Source organism: Thermobia domestica, chromosome 18, assembly GCF_964235325.1.
Source record: "Thermobia domestica chromosome 18, izTheDome1.hap1.1, whole genome shotgun sequence".
Taxonomy (NCBI): domain Eukaryota; kingdom Metazoa; phylum Arthropoda; class Insecta; order Zygentoma; family Lepismatidae; genus Thermobia; species Thermobia domestica.
In genome coordinates this window covers 29,375,299-29,395,688 of record NC_137471.1, presented here as the reverse complement: position 1 = coordinate 29,395,688, position 20,390 = coordinate 29,375,299, and the positions used below count along the sequence as shown (strand labels likewise).

The following is a 20,390-nucleotide window of genomic DNA, read 5'->3' as shown; positions in this document are numbered from 1 at the left end:
AGAAGTAACGTATGATAGGACATCATTCAAAGAAAATAATAACAAAACCGATGGGTTTGGTGTCATATTGTGAAACTACGGTTGACTGGCAAAGTATGGAAATCTTATCGTAACTATATATAAACATGAGCTGCCATAAATTAAAGGGGTACTTCCGATTGATGTGGAAAGTTGAAATTTAGCATGATTGTAGCTTTTCGAGATTAACCGACAGGAAAATTGCCAAAAGTGAATATTTTAAATTTTTAGCGGGTCTAAAGGAGGGGTGAAGAATTTCCCCATGTTATTTAAATGGACCTTTTTTTGGACCTATAATCTCATATTTTAGGTACTTGGAATTGGAATAGAAACTTCAAATTCGGTATGCTTGTAAGTTTTCGTTTGCGTTAACTAAGTAAATAAGTAAAAATAAAACTTTCCAACTGTAGAGCGGTTTTATGGGGAACCGAAAAATCTTTCCTATATTATTTATATCTGGCATCTTCTACATCCCAAAGTGTTTAGACACTTCCGGCAGGATTAGAATGATGAAATTTCGCATGATTCTAACCTTCTGGAACAAACCTACTGGAAAATTGCCAAAAGTGAATATTTTTAGTTTTTAAGGGATCTAAAGGGGGGATGAAGAAATTCCCATGTTATTTAAATGGGCGTTTTCTTGGGATACAACATCTTATCTTGTATAAATGTGGGATAGTTGAAATAAAAAGAAAAAACTTGAAATTTGGTAGAATTGCGGATTTAACAGGTACGAGGCCGTAGACCGAGTAAACGTGAGGGTCAGGGGGGGAAGAAGCCCCCAGCTGTGCCAAATTCAGGAAATGTGATTAAAGAGCAAATGCACAAAATTCACTCTTGATGCAAAGGCTAGTTATAATATTGAAACCGGAATTCAAATAGTGTGATAAGATCTTAGATAAAAACCTGTTCTCTCGACGTTGAATCCATATCACCGGAACTTAATAGTGCAATAAGGTCTCTGAGATAAAAAATCCATTCTTTGGACGCTGAACCCACATAACCGAAATTCAATAGTGCGATAAGGTAAGATAAAAACCTGTTCTCTGGAAGCGGAATACACGTAACCGGAATTAAATAGTGTGATAAGGTCTCAAATAAAACCCATTCTCTGGACGCTGAATGCACATTCTAAGCCGTCTCCCGCTAGTCCTAGTTTTTGCTATTTATAAGGATCAATGTTGAAATCGGAAGTTGTGGTGGATTTTTACCACTTCCTGTTTCAACAGAAGAATAAAAGCTGAAGTATAATTTACTCTTGGAATTCTAATCTTCTCTCTGGTATGAAATGAAATTTTTCAAGTTAACATCCCACGTTTCTGCCTGACTCAGGGAGACGGATGATTATGGCGAAGTGAACGATAATGGAAGAATTGGTGAAAATGAAAATGTTGGAGGAAACTGGAGTATCCCGAGGAAACCCACTAACACAATGTTTTCCACCACAAACTTACTTGACCTTCGACAGAATCAGGGACCCCACGCACGCTCAAACGCTCTACCACTTAGGAACCGTGTTTTCCCTAGTCTAGAGGCTAGCGAGTGTGTCTTGGGTGCACGTGGTCCTGGGTTCGAATCCCGGTGAGAGAGAGAGCACCGAAGACAAAGTAATTCAGATTCCACCTTAAATTGTAGGTTCATGTCACATATAACCTCAATACTGAAAAGTGATGTGAAACTTGTGAATGGAAAGTGAAAAAAAATCGCTTCTCATTTCCTTTTGCGGATTTTTGATCCATGGGATCAATACTGAAATCGGATCTTTCTTCTAAGTTCAACAATCTTTTGATTAATGTAATGTAATTTTAAACCTTTTTCTTCCATATATTTTCCTATTATTTAGTCCGTATATTTCAATCCCTGCCTTTTTCTACTTTTCCTTCTGCTCAACCACCATAGCCAATAAGGATGATTCCTTTAAGTCTCATTACGTATTTAACCATTCTCTCATTCTCTCTCCTTTTCGGAATATTCTCCAGCATACGTCTCTCTTCTTTTACCATTTTTAATGCTCTTTCATTTAATGCTTTATCCACTCGTCTGATTTTTCTGTAGCACCACATTTCGAAGGCTTCATTCCTAGTTTTTTCTCGTCTCTTAACCCTTTTAGGTTCTGGCTTCTTTTTTTTTTTTTTTAAAAAAAAAAGGTAAAATACAGACTTTCAGTCAAGCTGCTACAGCATCATCTCTATTTATCGTAGGATCATGGTTCATACCGCGTTTTTTTCCACAATAGAAGAGCCTTTTAAACGGCCCCATTCACATTTCCCTATCATGTCTCTGAGGCGAAAAATTTTGAGAGAAATCTGGATTTTTCTGATTTTTTTTTTTTTTAATTTTGAGCCCCTCGGGATCCATCTGTGTTTACGCAGAGATCTGAAAATCAACTTAAAAAAAAAACTAAGGGGTGTACTGAATATCTGCACAAAATTTCAAGCTTCTATCTTGAATATTAAGGGCGAGAAAATATTTAGAAATGATCCCCACAATGCCTCAGATTACCCCAAAACAGACTGATCTTATGTATAAAAAAAAAAAAAAAAAATCTTGGGACATCCCTATTTATCCTAGGATCATGTTTTGTACCTTACTCTCTTCAGAATAGTGGTATCTTTCAAATGGTACCATTCACATGTGTACATCATGTATTTGAGGCGTAAAAATCGCGACTCCCCTCTAGACCTCCCCCCCCCCTTGTGTTAACACAGGGTCGTGAAAAAATCTTATAAATACTATTCGGTTGACTGACTGACACTGTGCAAAATTTCAATCTTTTAGGTGCAAAAGTAAGCCCTCTAAAAATAATAAAAATAGGCCTAAGAAAAAAATTTAAAAAGTTATGACGTCATCACCTGTCTCGACGCAGAAAGGCGTGAAGCCATACGTAACGTGTTCTACAATGCCTCTATGCTTGAGAAAACAAAGAAACCCGAAGTAAAACGCTTTATTGGTACATTTTTAATTGATAATAAAGACATTTTAGTACCTAAAAATAGGTACTTCTCGTAGAACCTAAAATGGTATGTTCGCATTCGTAATTTTACAGTATTTTGATCTTCGTTTTTTTCCTTGAGTATCTCACAACTTTTGTTTTGCTAAACATCTGTTGCTTTCCGTTTAGACTTGCCTCTAACATTTTCCCACTGTCTGCCAACAAACACTACGCCATCATTCTCCAACCTAAGTTTGTATATGTATGTGCAGTGGCGTATTTAGGGGGGCTTCCGGGCTTAAGCCCCCCCGAAATCTTAATTACTATAGTGAAGTATATGAAATCTTGCAGAATTTTCACATTTTCAGTCAAAGCCACCCCTCGAAAGTTAGCAAAGCCCCCCGAAACAAAATCGTAAATACGCCACTGTGTACGTCCGTCTATGAACAGATAATTCTTAAGCTGTTAGTGCCTCTGATATAGGCTATTTTAATAGTTCTTCAATATAGACAGATTAAACAAAGTTGGTAACAATAATCACCCCTGTCTGTTTGTTAGTATATATAGCTCAATATATTCGTCCATATAGCTCATACCGGAGATTTATTTTGTATCACACGTAAATTTCGTTCAACGGTAGCTGGTAACTTTACTACGAGAAATGACGCGTAAATAAATAAATATGATTTGAGACATACTTATATCTGCAGCAGAATGAGTAAGCTATGTTGTCACTGATTCTGAGCTTACCAACTTTACTTTGCTATCAGCACGATTATCCAAATCGGAAATCACGTTACCTGAGAACGAACCTGACTCCCTACACAACAGAGGTAGGCTACTTTACTATTAAGCTACGATGCTGTACGTAGACGTACTCGTCTTCAGGAAGTTTCTAGTTGTGATCACCTGTTTATAATATGTCAAACGTGTACACTCTACCACTCTTCCCTCTGGCTCTGGTCTCCTTCCCCCCTTCCTTGGTGGCTTTGATGCATGGGGTCTCGTGTTCGATTCCGACTGAGGGTGCATTGTACATATTACGGAGGTTTAAATTTCACCTTACACTCTAGGTTCACGTTTCGGTACTGAAAGATGATGCTAACTTCCGGAAAGAAACATTCCACGACTGAAGAAAATTCTTACGATAATAAACCTTCTAGCATTTGTTGGGTTTCTTGGTTAAAATTCCGTGTTAAACTCAAGCAGATGCACACAGCTCTCAGTCTTGACGCTGAGAATAAATATTCTATGAGGGCTGTTCAAAAAGACTGAGACTAATTATTGTACCATAGTTTCCTTTGTTGTCGAATTCCGGCACGTTTGATATTCTATTTTAAAACTAAACTTCCTAGCCTTACACCCTACATACTAGAGACCTGCACGGGCCGAGCTTGGGCGGGCCGACACTGATTTCTCTTCAGGTCGGGCTGGGCTGGGGCCGATTAATTGCAATTCTTTAATAATTATTGATTTTCGTTAAACGATAATTAGAATAAAGGCAAACATTGAACAACTGTGTCCGTGAAAAATCTTACAAAACGAAACTTTTACAATTTATCGGGTCCTGGCCGAAAATCGCCTAAATTTTCGGGCTCGGGCTGGACTGAGTTCGGGCTGAATTGTTGACTAAGTTTCCTCATATTTGGGCGATGTGTGGTCACAACACTGAACCCCACCAGATTATAGAGTATTTTCTAATGAGTTCTTCAGTGGCGCATCTAGCCCAGAGCAGGGGCGTCTAGGGCCCCAGTTTTTTGAGTGACAGGAATAATTTAAGCTATTGTTTGTACATTTTTGAAAGTTTATAGTAACTCAGGGGCCGCGGTGGCTCAGTGGTAGAGCGTTCACCTCTGGTACTTGGGGTCCCGGGTTCGATCCCAGCCCCCGCCAAGTGAACTTTGTGGTGGACAAACACCGTGTGCGTGGGTTTTCTCGGGGTTCTCCCGTTTCCTCCCACTTTCTTCATTCCACCATTTCATTCATTACTCACCATCACCGTCTCCTTCCCACCCAACACAAGTACATACTGATCATGTGTAAAGAATGTTCCTCGAGGTACATTGGAATGTACATGATAGGTACGTGAATAGAGCAATCATGTGAAATACACATGTAAGGAATAAGGTTACTTCCGCCCAAAAGTACGTGCATGACACATACCGAGGAATGTATCTATTATGTGTATATCACGTACCGTGTATGTACTTGACACATTTACTTGGCATTGGCATGTGCCAGGAATGTACTAGGCATGTCAGTAATGTTCCTTAGGGCAGTGCTATGCAACTGGGGGTGCGAGTACTTAAATACTAAAACCTTACCGCTTCATTTTTACGTTCGAATTTAGAAGCTTGTACTTTTAAAAAAAGCCAAGCAACTAACTCTGAAAATATATGCCCTCCTCCGGCATCTGTGTGGCAATTTAACTATCTAGTAAAATACTACAGTAACATTTACGAGCGACCGAGCTCTAACCTATAATCTTAGCATTCAAACCTTTGATTTACGGTTATTTGTGATTTCACGTTTATAACAAAGACAAATATTTTTAAAAGAGTGTAGTTTAAATAAATTACTGAAATAAATATTTGTCACAAAGTTTATCCTTTTAAATTATTGTTCAAAGGCCTTTGCCTTTAGTAAGCCTTCTCCGAAATACATGCAAATGAATTGTGCTGCCATCTTTGGAGCTCTTTTAAAATACACATATATGTTTCTCGACAATGAGATCTCAGAAACTACAGGCTCTAGAAAGATGACGTTTTCACTGATCGATTGCAAATTTCATGTAGATTGTCCAGTTCTAATTGAATATTTAAAAAACATGGGCACTATTTCTTTAGTACATTTTTACGGGTACATTGGAAGTGTTGAACTTTCAAAAAAATAAAATAAAACATCACATCCTAATCATTACACATTCCAACACCACACTGTTGTATATAGCGGTTGTATATGTCTCCGGCATTTGTTTCATAGCCAAATAATAATGGAAAAGGAAGGATAACCATTTCCTGAAGGATGTCTATATTATCAGGCTGAATTTCTTTAAGGAGTTAGTTTATACTTACACTTACGTCTTCCCGAAAATTTTATTTAACGTCTAGTTTTAACGTACAGGTTTTGAACTAATTCTCTGCTGTGTAACGTCACAATATAACCATCAATGCTAATTTTATGAGGACAATTCTGCCAGTGGGGTTTAGAATGTTACAACCTAGAGAACGCATCAAACGTCAGAAAATTGCAAAATGACACACACAATATATTACAATGTGGCTAAACTCAGAAAGTGGCTATAGAAGTGAAAAGCATATGGCTAAAAAGCCACTATTGGCTCTTTGGAAATTATGTGACTAACGACGTTCTCAAAATGGCCAGATCTCGTCACAAAGTGGCTAAATTGGCAACCCTAGTCGTAATACGAAACTTACGCACAACCATGCCATGGTACATGGGGTATGTGCCATTCACATTCCTCACATTCCAGTGAAGCATGTAAAAGTACCTTTCAAGTGTCAGAAATTCCTCGAAAGGCACGTACCTAGCGACACGTGCTATGCATATGAAATGTACATTTTTCAAGTACCAGGTACGTAAACGGTACATATGGAACTTAAATGGCACGTTCCTAGAATGTACCTGGTTGGGTGGGTTTAGCCTAACCGGCATAACCGTGGGACGTAAAACTCAAAGATTTTATAGTAACTCATGATATACGTAGGCTATCAGAGTCTCAGTTATGGCTGGCCCCCACAATTTCTAGCTTCTAGACCCATCCCTGGAGTTCTTTAACGTTTCACGGTTGATAGATAATTACTGAGAGTGAATCGTTATTTAAAGATTTACGGCATGAGAATGTGAGAGGCAACTGTAGTGTTAAACAAAAGCATGGGACACAATGCTGTCTACCATAAATTTGATTGGGCTGTGATTGAACCAAGGACTTCCCGCACCAGACGTGAGTGATTAACAACTCACTTAGCTTTTCCCCCGCATCCCAATTATCTTCATTCAAGTAGCTTCACTACTCCCCTGCAATATTACAGCAATCCTTAAAATACTGGACTCGAGGGTCTGGATATTGGCTATAACAACTAACCGCCACCTGCCCGAATATAAGGGTCAGACTCTTAAAAGACGCCGAGCCGATGGTTGAAAAAAAATTCAAACTGATAATTGAAAAATTGTGTTACCAATCTCTTAGTCTTACTTGGTTTTGTTCATCGTCAACAATTCACGCGTGTACAGTGAACAACTACCTGAGAAAATACAGTAACACTTTTTATCTTGGTAAACGATATAAACATTAAAGCTCTGGCGGTTTTCTTTTTCCCTCAGCCAAAAAAAGAAAAGCTTTAAAAAATTACGCTATTTAGAACAAAAATCTTATACTTCTTTCTTACAAGTTACATTAAACTTGTGTTTGCCCAGAGGAACAAATAGGGTTGCCAACTGGCCGGTTTTTCACCGGCCTGGCCGGATATATTGCTGTTATTTTGATTAAAGCCGGTAACCGGTCAAACTTCTTACAAACCTCTTTATGACCGGTTTTTCAAATATGTATCTAGTTCAAAGTATAGATTTAAAAAGTAACTTTCATTCTGTAAATCCAAAACTTTCGCCTTTCACCATCTGTCAAAGATTAACATATTTTGTTCATCTGTTTAGACGATTTTAAAGAGATGATAGGGACTGTATCAGGGGAATTTTGAAATTGACTTGTAAGGAATTTTATATATTTATTAAGAGTGAAAAATGTCTTTTAAAGGAATTTCCTCTCATCGAAGTATAACTTTAAAGAATAAATTTCATTTGCCTACTCCAAAATTGTCACGTAAAGATTAAAACACTTTTGTTCATCTGTTTCGATGATTTTAAAGAAGTGGCAGTTACTGATAAATACAATAAAATGATCAATGTCGATTTCAGTTTCTCATTTATAGCACGATGTATCCATTAAGATTATTAGTGAATGCACAAAGGATTATGCAGAATACCGGTGCTAATACACTTTTGTTCACAATAGTACATTTCCTTGCAATGGATGGATCCGAACCACGGGCGTCATTTCAGACTTCGCTTGAAGGGGAGCAAGTGGACCACCGACATAAGACATTCACGTTTTGTACTAGTATATTAGTGGGCAATCAATTAAAGTATTCCCCAAACTCTTCGGAGGTAGGGGGAGTAATTGCCCCTCCTGCCTTCCCTGGTCCGAACAGAAATACTTCACACTTAAACCTATATCATAGGGAATTTTTTTTGGGGGGGGGGTCGTTTTTTTATTTTCCAGAGTTGGCAACCCTAGGAACAAATTGCTTATAAACACTCCTGGCTGCGTCGCACCCATGGGCTTTCTCTATGTTCTCCCTGTTTCCTCCTACGTCCTCATTCCACAAATTCAATTTACTATCATTGGGTTACGGTAGAGTGCTTATCTCTGGTGCGTGCTGTCCAGAGTTCGATCCCTGGCGAAGTAAGTTTCTGGTGGACAACATCATATCTATGGATTTTCTCGAGGTACTCCGCTTTCTCCCACGTTATCATTCCATCATTTTTTCCATTACCATTCACTTGCCTTAATTATCAGTCTTCCTTTTCCTAAATGGCATAAACGTGGGACGTTACACTGACAAGATTTTTCTTATTCGCTATCATTTGGCTACGAGCTCCTTCGTGGCTAAGCGGTTCGCGTACGCATCTTTGGCGTTGAAGACTTGGATTCGATTCCCGGCAGGAGCTAATGTGGTCGAAATGCCATGTTAATCAGTAGTCCACGTCTCATATAGCCTCACTACTGAAAGGGACGCTAAAACTCAGACTAAAACTATAGTTCGTATTGTCTAAAGGGCATACCACGTGGAACGTAAAACAGAAAGATTTCGTTACGTATTTTAACACTCATGACTGGACTCTTAAATAGATTTTTGGCGCGCAGATCTTTTATGGGTAGCATAATTTTTCATTGAAAATGGGACTTTAATTACATTAATCTTTAAGAATATTAAATTGAATAAAAGTTAGGTTACGACGCACAAGTCAAAATCGCAACTAACTCTCGACTCCTTTGCTACTTTCATGGGAGGTGGGGGTATAATAAATTTGGGGTGATTGCCCTAAGCACTTGGGAGAATGAACGCCACTGATAATTGGTAATGTTTTTCTTTGAGAATAGACCTGTAAACAAGCAAGCACACTTCATTATATTATTCAATTAATGAAATTCACGGTAAAACAAATATTCAGTCAATTTTGAATTGGGTGCTTACCTTTTGGATGCGCGTCTACGAATCTCCTTGCAGTTTGCAGACGAAAGCCACACGAGGCACGCTAATCAGCACTTAACCGACCACACAACAACAAGTATAAATACGAAGTGTTGAGAAAGATCGCAAATCTACACTAGATGGCAACACGTAAACACACGTCTACACTCACTCACTCATGCTTGCTAAACTACATACACACGAGGTTTTGACGAAAGACCAGAAGGTAAATATGCAGCCAATGATGGTGGTCAACTGGAAATGAAACACCCATTGCTTTGCACAAAGGAAGTCCATTTGACATAATATCCATTGTCTGAAGGTCAGACTCTTCCAAGCTCACTACCTTCTGACTAGATCAGTGAAATTCGATGACAATAGAAAGATGAGGAGCTTAGTCAGCGGTACTCTATCCGACACTAACATCATGTTTATATAGATGTAACTGCATGCTAAACGTCCCCTGTGATGCCAAGGCAAAAGACAAACTCTTGAGATGCTTACAGGTTGTTGACATTTGCAGACTGTCCCTCTCGTCCCGGCGGAACGTGGGAAGTACTTGCAGTTTCATTCTCGCTTTCTTTATTAGTGTACTTTGTTCTTTTATTGCTTTCCTTTGTACATTTGAAGATCGTGCGGGTTTGCTAATACAGTAATTACTTTGGAGAATTGTTACCTAATCGATATGTAGTTAGCAGGCCCGTATCCACGGGGGGCAAGGAGGGACCGGGCCCCCTAAACTTTGGCTGGCCCCCATAAAATTTCACGGTAGGCTTGCAAATGAACTATAATATGGTGATGAAGTATAATATGATTGGGTCGGGCCTCCCCTAACTTCTACCGGGCTCCCCTAAATTATTGGGCTGGCTACGGGCCTGGTAGTTAGTATACACGTCTTGTCTCTAAGAGATCAGGATTCCATTCCCGGCGCAAGTACATGAGGGTTGATCCAGCATTAAATTTAGGTGATGTGAGTCTCCTTGCTGGTCTATAATGGCTAGCGCTCATACCTTCCGTGACTATTTCGTAATTCGATTCCCAAGTAGAGAGCTTAGAACCAGGGACGGATCGCCCCCTTCCAGAAGAGAAAACTTTCTTATTTTATACATAAATAAAACCCATCCCAGAGTTTGGAGCTCTTAAAAGTAGCTCTAAGTAGCAGTATTACAACCCACCGCCCCTCCCTCAGAAGTCCGTCCTAGATCCGCCCCTGCTTAGAAACCACTACTGGGATCTTAAAATTGAAGTTACTAGTTTAACGCCTTACACAATGGCGGATCTAGCCTGAGACCAGGGGGGGGCTAGGCTGTCCCAGTTTTTTGACCTTCAAAAATAATTGAAACTTATTTGAAAGTTTATAGTTAAGTGTTGCCTTTTATTCTTGATCGGATTTTTTTTTGAAACATTACATATAGGCCTAGTTTCAGTTTTTTCTGTTATCCTATGTGTAAAACAGTACTTGAGGTTCACAACGACAACGTCCAACCTAGCCGTAATATTCATTGGAAGCGAGTTAAGTTGGAACCATCTGCAGGACTCACGAACATTTGTAAACTCATATCTATCACAGTCTGGATTCTGGGTGCCCCCCTAGTTTTTACTTTCTAGATCCACCACTGGGTCTACATTATCGTCCTTAAGATTATTATAAAGGAATTGATGGAATGGGAATGTAGGAAACAACGGGAAAAAATGAAATGAAATCATTAAGTTGTATGTCCAACGATTATGCCGGCTAGGCTAAAGGAGATGGTGATGATGAGAAATGAATGAATTAGTGGAATGAAGAAAGTGGGAGAACCTCGAGAAAACCCACACACAAGATGTTTGCCCACAATATGCACAATTGACGCAAGCTGGGATCAAACCAAGGACCCCGTGCACCAGAGGTGAACGCTCTACCACTGAGCCGCCGGGGCCCAGGGAAGCAATGGAAGAACCCCAAGAAAACCTACTCGTATCATCTGCGAAAGAACCAGAGTACGTTGCACCAGAGATAAGTGCTCTATCACGAATCTGCCATGTCCATAGTAATTACTTTGGAGCAGGGGCTTACCCATGGGGGATCCAACGGATCCGGACCTTTCCCCCGAAAACATCCTAATTCAACATACATTTGCAGACTTTCTCAATAAAACTATATTTGTTTAACAGAGAAATGATTGACGTAGCATAAAAATTTTATCTTACTCTTCATCTGCACTCTTTCTCTTATAAAAACAATCTAAACGGCGTGACAAACATCTTGGCATTTGAGGGCAGCGCTCCAAGTTTCCTTTAAATTCTGCTAGCAAATGAGAGGCCAGCGGTATTGCCATGTTTATTTTTTACATATCCACGTCTATTCCCTGTCACCTGATCGTACTGTAGTTTGTCAGCTTAGCCATAGCCACACCCTTTTACCACTTGGCAACGTCGCGTCAGAGCTTGCGTTTTATTCGTTTAGCTGAAATGCCAAGATGTTTGTCACAGGCTTTAGTTCTATTTTTGTGTGTGTGTGTGTGTGTGTGTGTGAAAATATAAGTATTTTACAACTACTTATCGCTATTTCGGGTGCAGAACAATACCTATTCAGTACAACATAGACGTATAGTGTCTTGCAGTATTGGACTCCTCCCAACAAAAAATTCTGGGTGTGAGCCTGATTGGACGATTATCTCATGGCTCCGCAGTTTGCATCTACGCCTTTCTTTGTTTTAGAGATCGGTATTGGATTTCCTGTCGAAGTATAAAAAATCGAATTAGTCCTAAAAGCGACAGGAACTGTTTGTTACCTGTCCCATGAGTGACCGATTCATTTACATTGAGATGATGGGAGATGAATGATGCCCTTTCTCAAAATATGTTTGCCTCTGGCGTTATTAGCGTCCGAACAACCTTGCTGTGAAAAATGTACATGTCAGTGATATGTTCACCTCTACTATAAGTGTAAATAAAACATCTTAATTTTGAGTTATAACTGACATAAAACATATCAAATAACTGAACGAGACAACAGGGATATTTCCATGAAAAGTATGTTCCTATGTAATTAATTATTGAAAATCCAGTTATAATATCCTATTTCTTCAAAAGCTCTCCGTTCTGTACTTGATTTAATTCAAATCTAATTACTGACTAAGGAAAGCAAATAAAATACTGGAAAACTTAAACGTGTAAAGTTTCGCAAACTATCTACTTTATAGATTTCCTAAGGCTCTATGAATAATTTGAAAAAAAAAAAAAAAAACATTTCAACAATAAAAGACAGCTTATGAGATCCCTTACATTTGATTGGCTATTCCCAACCAATCCCACCAATTACAATGCAGTACACTCTGAACAATCCAAAAAGTAAACAAACTCTTTAAATTACCTTCCCCCTCGTATGGCAATCTGATTTAATCCCTTATAGCTAAATGAACTGTTAAGTGCTGCTATAAATTTGTAACTTGTGTAATAATTTCTTCGGATATACCGTGTTTTTGAAATGAGACCTTTAGGAACGAAATTTTTCATAATACATTTTGTTAGGTTCTAGATCACACTAGCGTGAAACAAGTTCAAGAAGAGGGAAACTTATCTTCTTCCACTGTCTTAGTATGAACGAATCGGTGACTCATAGGCTAGTTAACAGATCGAATCGGTCGCTCATAAGAGAGTTAGCAGTTCTTGCCGCACCTAAGACTGTCGCAAGTAGGACGACACCAAAGAATCCATACACTACAATATGATACAAATTACTGTGGGTTACCCGTCAGAATTTGCCGGTCAGTGCGTTTGTCGTCCAAGGATTGCGCTCAAGCCCTTGGGAGGATCAGACACCTCTGCTTTGAGGTACGAAAACAGAAAAAGTTTCCAGTTTGGTCCCAAGCGGTAACGTCATTTTTTTTTTATTTTGCCAGGGGGTTAAGATTGACCACCAACAGTTTTTTTTTTGTAATTGGTATATTAGTATACAATTTATTACAGAACAGGGGCGGCTTTAGGATTATAATTTTGGGTAGGCCCGCTCCCTCGCTTATAGATACATATACACATTTGCAGTAGCGTAACGCAAAAATGTCGCCCCCCCCCCGCAGGATTAATTTTGGGCTCCCCTTCCCATGCCCATTAACTTCCCACTATATTATTTCCCTTTAGAAAACAATGGTTAGTAAATCCATGGAATGTAATAAAATTACAATTAAAATTCATACTCACCGAAAAAGGCAAACATTACTGTATTTTCCCTTAGCCTTCGAGTACTAAGATGATTTATTTAAACTGATGTTGCTAGAATGAATGAATTTTCACCCAGAGCATATATTTTCTTTTTTAAAGTAAATAATGTTGTTCAAGGAAATGGATATTCCGTATTCAGCTCACTTTTTGTGGCCTACAGTTCTTGGCATTTGCTTCGCGGTGGGCTCCCAAACCATGCCGGCCCGTCAGTTACGCCACTGCACATTTGATTGATTAATTATAGTAGGAAATTACTTTTATAGTAGTGGTTGACGCTATTTGTTAAATAATTATCTACCATTAATACAAATAGTGGAAATATAAGCCTATTTACTCTTTATTCTATCTTTTAGCATTTATACATTTTTTCAAAATTTTTGGGTAGGCTCGTGCTTACGCGGCCTAGCCGCTAAAACTGCCACTGTTACAGAAACACGTGTTTCTGAAAACTCGGGGAACAACTTCTCCGCTGCCTTCCACAAAATACGTCCTTGATTCCAGGTCATTTGTGATTGAGTATAACGCGTTTCCTGGTGTTCTTTAGTTCTTTTTGAATTCAAGATTGAAAGTCGATCACACGACACTATTGTTGAGCACGCCATTTCCATCTGGTTACGCTTAATTTCAATCTTATAATCTGAAATCCGATTTTCAAAGATTGGGTCCTTTCAAATTATTTCACTACATAATTTATATATTAAATAATTTATATTGCATATATATATCTTCCATTGTTGTATACAGAAATTCATCCATAAATTTTGCAAATTGTGACGTAGTACCTAAACTCAAAAACTACATACATCTCCTAGACAATAAACAAAGGAAAGCACTCACAAACAATAAACCTTTATATTTTGGTGTCTCTCTTTTATATATTGAGTAATCTTTTCTAAGATTCTGGGAGACCCAGACAAAATGAAAGACGCGCGTTTTATTGAGTCGTAACTTCCAAGAAGATGAAGACTTATTCTTGTCGTCTTTAAGACACAGAAAAGACCTTCTTCTGCCCCGGGAGTCTTACTTACCATCCACTATGTCTGTTTTCCAATGTACATTGTGAGCACTAAAAAAGAACCGTCGGAGAAGGCATTATAACTTCTTTACAGTGTTGCCAAATACTTAAGATTTAATAACCTGATAACAGTCTGTTAACTGTTTCGCAAGAGGTCGTAAAAAACGGGAGTACATCTTTTCATATCCTTTCTGGAAGATCTATCTTTAGAATCTAAATGAGGCTGTCGCATCAAGATATTTCCTATCCTGACAATCTGAGATATTCATGATGTTACACAAAAGTATATTATCAAGATGATAAATATTGTAATGATGCCCATTGAGACTCAGTCTTAAATTTTTGAATGTAAAAGGTTGACATTTTAAAACATAAGCGGAGTGGAGCCAGTACGTACTACAGATTTTGGTTAGGTCATCTTTATGTTGCAAGAGTTTTAGACAGCGCACACTGAAAATTTTCAGCATTTAAGTAATTTGATCTAATTTACACAAGGTTGTAATGCTTAAATGAATCCCAAAGGCAAAATTCTTGTCCACGAGCTTTCACATCGAAAATGGTCTGAAACAAGGAGATGCGTTGTCATCTTTATTATTCAACTTTGTTCAGAAGTACGCTATAAGAAAAATCAAAGATAGCAACCAGGACCTAGAGTTGAGTGGTATTCACCAGGGCTGGATTAACCCATCTGGGGGCCCGGGGCTAGAAAAAGTATGTGGAACCTGCTGACTTCGCCTAATACCTTTTTGTGAAAGTACAGTAGGAAAATTAAGGGAATATGTTTCATATTTTTTGTCTTGTTTTATTTTATGATGATGCTTGTATCTTCATGATTCTTTTTAGATAGTAAGTTGAGATTTTAAATCAGAGTGGAGGTCTCTCTCCAGATGGAGGCCCGGGGCTATAGCTCCCTTAAGCCCCTTTCTTAATCCGGCCCTGGTATTCACCAATTTATAGCGTATACTGATGATGTATATATATAATAGGGAATGACAGGAAAACAATAGAAAGAAATGGCGTTGGTTTATAAGTAACGTGCAGAATAGGCAGTAATAAAGTCCCATTGAAACTGGTTTATAAGTAATGTACAGAATAGGAGGTAATAAAATCTTATCGAAAAGACTGTAGTTTATAAGTAACACAGAGAATAGGCAGTAGTAAAGTCCCATTGAAACTGGTTTATAAGTAACGTACAGAGTAGGCAATAGTAAAGTTACATGGAAACTTGTTTATAAGTTTTGGACTTCCAATTTATGTTATACAAGTAAATTTTCACAAGATGTTTCCATTATTTTTATAACTACCTATGTGCTGTATCTAAAGTTCTTCCAGAATTTTTGCTTTTCCTTCTTTTCGAACGCAGTCGTAATGCTCTTTATATTGAGGTCGTACGAACCACATTAAACCAACTTCACACGATTGTCTACTTCTGCTATCAACTAAAGATGGTTCCATACTCATGACAATAATGATAATAGCTATGATAAAGGTAATAATACTATTCTATCGACTTAATAACAGAAAAATGAATTCACTTGGTGTACTTTTAGCCTGTTTCAATGCCTTCACATCTTGGTACGTATCTTAAACCAAACGTGGTCTGCAATCTCCTTTTAATACTTCTTAGTACACCACTAATAGGAAAAGGATGTGCGGCTATTGTTGATTTTCGTGATTATGTCCTGAAATGAGCTCTTGTGCCATAAAAATTCCTTTTTTCTTCTTGATAGTATGAACATTGTGTGTATGTGTAATCTTCTTGTGATTGTAATCACTGTCCTGCTTGAAAACACCGTGTCGGATGCCTCTCTTGAGGCCCAAGAAACCTAAATGGACACAGTTTTCGAGAGAGATAATACAATGAAGTAGAGGATGACATTGTAGCTGGTGAGGATAGTAGAAAATACTCACTGATGTCCACCAACTGGGAATATAGAAGATAATACGGCTTCATTTACCATTATCCTTTTTTTTTTTTTTTTTTTTTGTAATTCAAACGAAATATAATCTCGGCGTTAATATAATTTCGGCGTTAATATAATCTCATATGGTTAGGGTTCCCATAATTTTTTGATCTAAATACAGACAAACCTTAAAATAACGACTCATCCAAGACAGAGACCTGCACGAGCCGGGCTTGGGCGGGCCGACACTGATTTCTCTTCAGGTCGGGCCGGGCTGGGGCCGATTAATTGCAATTCTTTAATAATTATTGACTTTCGTTAAACGATAATTGGAATAAAGTCAAACGTTGAAGAAGTGTGCCTATGATAAATGTTACAAAGAATGCAATAGCTATTTACAGTTTGTGTTGCTTAGCGGCTCCACTTTCACTATAGAGAATTGCAGGCATTGCGCGATAAATTGAGCTCTGACCTTGACCTTCACTGAACCCAAAATATGACAAGAAGCGGTGGGAAAGTTTTGACTGTTGCTAAAGAATATTGCCATCTTCACTTTATGCTAAAAATCAATTAAGTTAGATTTTTGTTACAGGAAATGAAGTTTTTGTTCTCTGGATGACAGGCAAAGTTCTAGGAGGCAATGGTAACATTCGGGAGGCAAGCGTCAGGTTGAGAACCAGAGTTTAGAAAATGTTTCTGAGGGTTAGGTCAAGTTTAATACTAAATTTTGAGAAAGATTGGGATTCGAGCTATTTTTTTTTTAAATTTATCGGGCCGGATCGGGCCAAAAACTTTTAAACTTTATCGGGCCCGGGCCGGGCTTGGGTCAAGAATTTTAATGAAGTTATCGGGCAGGGCCGGGCTCGGGCCGAAAATCTCGAAAACATTTCGGGCCCGGGCTGGGCCGAGCCTAGGTACATTCGGGCTGGATTGAGCTCGGGCAGAAAAATTCGGCCCGTGCAGGTCTCCCTATTCCAAGGAACAGTGCCCAAACACAGAATAAATATTTTGAAATTTCTTACCTAAAAGTCACCTTTTTAGGTTACTTAAAACGCTATTGAAAACTAATATATTTTATATTTTTCCCATTTAACACAAATATATTAAATCATGCCATTAGATTACGTATATTAAATCTAACCAAAATGGAATGAAAATATGAGACACGTTTTCAAAAACATAACCTACTTTAAGAATAGTAATTAAAATATGTTATATGATGAACAAACAATTCTTTTCGCCTGAGATATTAGCGATTCCCGACTCGGAAATTTTCGGCCAGCTCCAAGAAACTGTCAAATACGTACATTTTCCTATTTCATGCTTTTGTAGGATATGGACACGGACACGGGCGCAAAAATACAACCAGTCCTTACAAAATAAGGACATATGGCAACCATACATATGGTACGAAGTATAAGTGTAACACGTGTTTGGTAATTTTAGGTAAAAGTAGACGATTGCCCGTTCTTCGCATGGGAAAAATACGTTTCACTTTGAACATAAAGAACAATGGGGGGGGGGCTGAATTTGGATTTAAACGGTATCTGAAGTATCACTGTTCATCTCAGTGATCCCGAAAATTATGCAGTGAACACTAATATTGATCATTTTCGACCATTTTTAAATATCCCCCCCCCTCTCTAAGTTACATCGTTAAAGTGAAATGATAAAAAAAATCCCTGGCCCGACCCTCGTCTATGTTGAAAATTTAATGAGATCAGTCGGGTAGTGCAAGAGTTATAAAGTCAGAAACATAGTTACTTTCATTTTTATTTATATAGATTAAGGCTTAATCCAGGGACGTACGCAGGAATTTATTTCGGGAGGGGTCTAAAGCGTTTCGGGGATCCAAATCAGGAGCGTCATTTCAGATTTTGCTTGGGAGGGCAAAACCCCTCGATATATGTAAAATTTCGCGTTTTTCACTCATTTACTACTACTCTATTGATAAAATCTATATAAATCTCAAACTCAGGGGGGGGAAATGCCCCTCCCTGCCCCCCTAAATGACGCCCCTAAATACAATTTGAGGCTAAATTATATGGAAATTTCTAAAACTTGCCCCTAAAAGTAGACTACATTTACAAAAAAAAGTTGGGATTTTGGGGAAGTCGGACCCCCAGGACCCACCCCCTGCGTACACCCTTGGCTTAATCAATCGTATATGGTTGACAAGCCTGCAAATGATTTAATAATTTGACTTCCAATGCCTGAAAAGAAAAGACAAAGAAAATAGTTTCTTTGGCATTAGTGCTGTTAATACACCGTTATTATAAAGTTTATTACCCTCAATACATGCAGGTCATTTTTAGGAATAAATCGAGGTATTGAACATGGCATAAAAGGTTATACTAATAAAAGAACCATCGTAACAGCAATGGTAATAATAATAATAAACGTTTGAAGAAGAGCAGAAATTAAACAGAAAAATGACATTTTTACTGAGGAAGTTAATATCCTAAAAGTTCTCAGCTACCGGCCATAAAAGAACTAAAAATTTAACAATGAAAAATGAAACTTTTATATACTGTACATATATGATATATCGAAAAGTGAAATCCATTTTTAGTTAAAACGCCGACAGGAATGGATATTTCTGTCAAAATGAAAGGACACAAATTATTTCATTCTGTTTGTCGTTGGCTGCATCATGCAGAGGCAAAAAGTACAGAAGTCACTGCAGCAAAGCGCTTTAAGGCTAAAAAATTGCACACACACACTCATAAGTATATATATATATATAACGACGCATGTGCGTGGATGCATTCCCCTTATCTCTGTTTAAGTTCCTCTTCTCCAGCAACCAGCCACCTTAACTCCAGCGGCCTGGAATGTTGCCCGAATCAATGACAGTTGCGCGTCCACAGAACAGCGAACGCGAGAAGAGCAAGCAGATCTCGGAAACGAAGGGGTACGAGGGAAATGGGGGAAGATATGTGTGTATGTCGTAGAAATGTATTTTATATCAAAGGGGCGGGCAAAATGTAGAAAATATTTGTCCTGAAAGATTCAGATTTTACGAAATTTCGAATATATTTCGTGTTCGTTCTGTGTGAACAAAGAGCTAATGTGGTAGGATAGAAAGTCGAACATTTCCTTCTACAAAATACGACTGGGATATCAATTTGTCTCAATGGATATATATATATATATATATATATATATATATATATATATATATATATATATATATATATATATATCAGAAATATAAGCCGTTATTAATATTGAAGAAACCGTATACGTATGTGCAGCTGGGTAACATGTGATAATATCACGTTAATAATATTCGAGAAAAACCTTATTATCTGGGTAAAGATACAATATCTGATAGTGATATCTCGTTAGTAACGAATACCTAGATAACGATAGATGTAAATGAGTCATACCTCGTTACCGATATATGACTAGTGTAAACTTCTCGTTATCTGGATGAAGATAAAATATCTGATATTGATATCTCGTTAGTAACGAATACCTAGATAACGATAGATGTAAATGAGTCATATCTCGTTACCGATAAATGACTAGTGTAAACTTCTCGTTATCTGGATGAAGATACAATATCTGATATTGATATCTCGTTAGTAACGAATACCTAGATAACGATAGATGTAAATGAATCATATCTCGTTACCGATAAATGACTAGTGTAAACTTCTCGTTATCTGGATAAAGATACAATATCTGATATTGATATCTCGTTAGTAACGAATACCTAGATAACGATAGATGTAAATGAATCATATCTCGTTACCGATAAATGACTAGTGCATGTGGCTTATTCCTCACTGGCATTGAATAATGGTGACCCAGTGGCTCATCGGTACTAAGTAGAGTGCTCACATCTCGTACGAAGGATTCCTGATTCGATTCTCGGCCAAATGTGAATTTATGGTAAAAAAACATTGTGCTCGTGGGTTTCATCAAGCTTCTCTCACATTACCATCCCACCAATTCTTTCACAATCATTTTCTTTAATCATCATCATTATCATCCATCTCCGTTATCGTAAAGATCATAACTTGACACATAGAACTAAA

The 20,390-nt window shown here is 38.0% G+C and overlaps 1 protein-coding gene across 2 annotated transcripts in view; it reads right to left on the bottom strand.

Annotated features, from left to right (window-relative positions):
- The window catches only part of LOC145675726 (uncharacterized), a 1,359,799-nt gene that overhangs the window by 744,051 nt on the left and 595,358 nt on the right, over nt 1-20,390 (bottom strand). The window contains exon 1 of one of the 2 annotated variants that reach the window (XM_081746345.1): nt 9,226-9,958. The exons of the other annotated variant lie outside the window; for it this stretch is intronic. The gene's annotated coding sequence lies outside the window, so the exon portion shown is untranslated. Of the gene's footprint in view, nt 1-9,225; nt 9,959-20,390 lie in introns of those variants that run through there. 2 annotated transcript variants of the gene reach the window in all.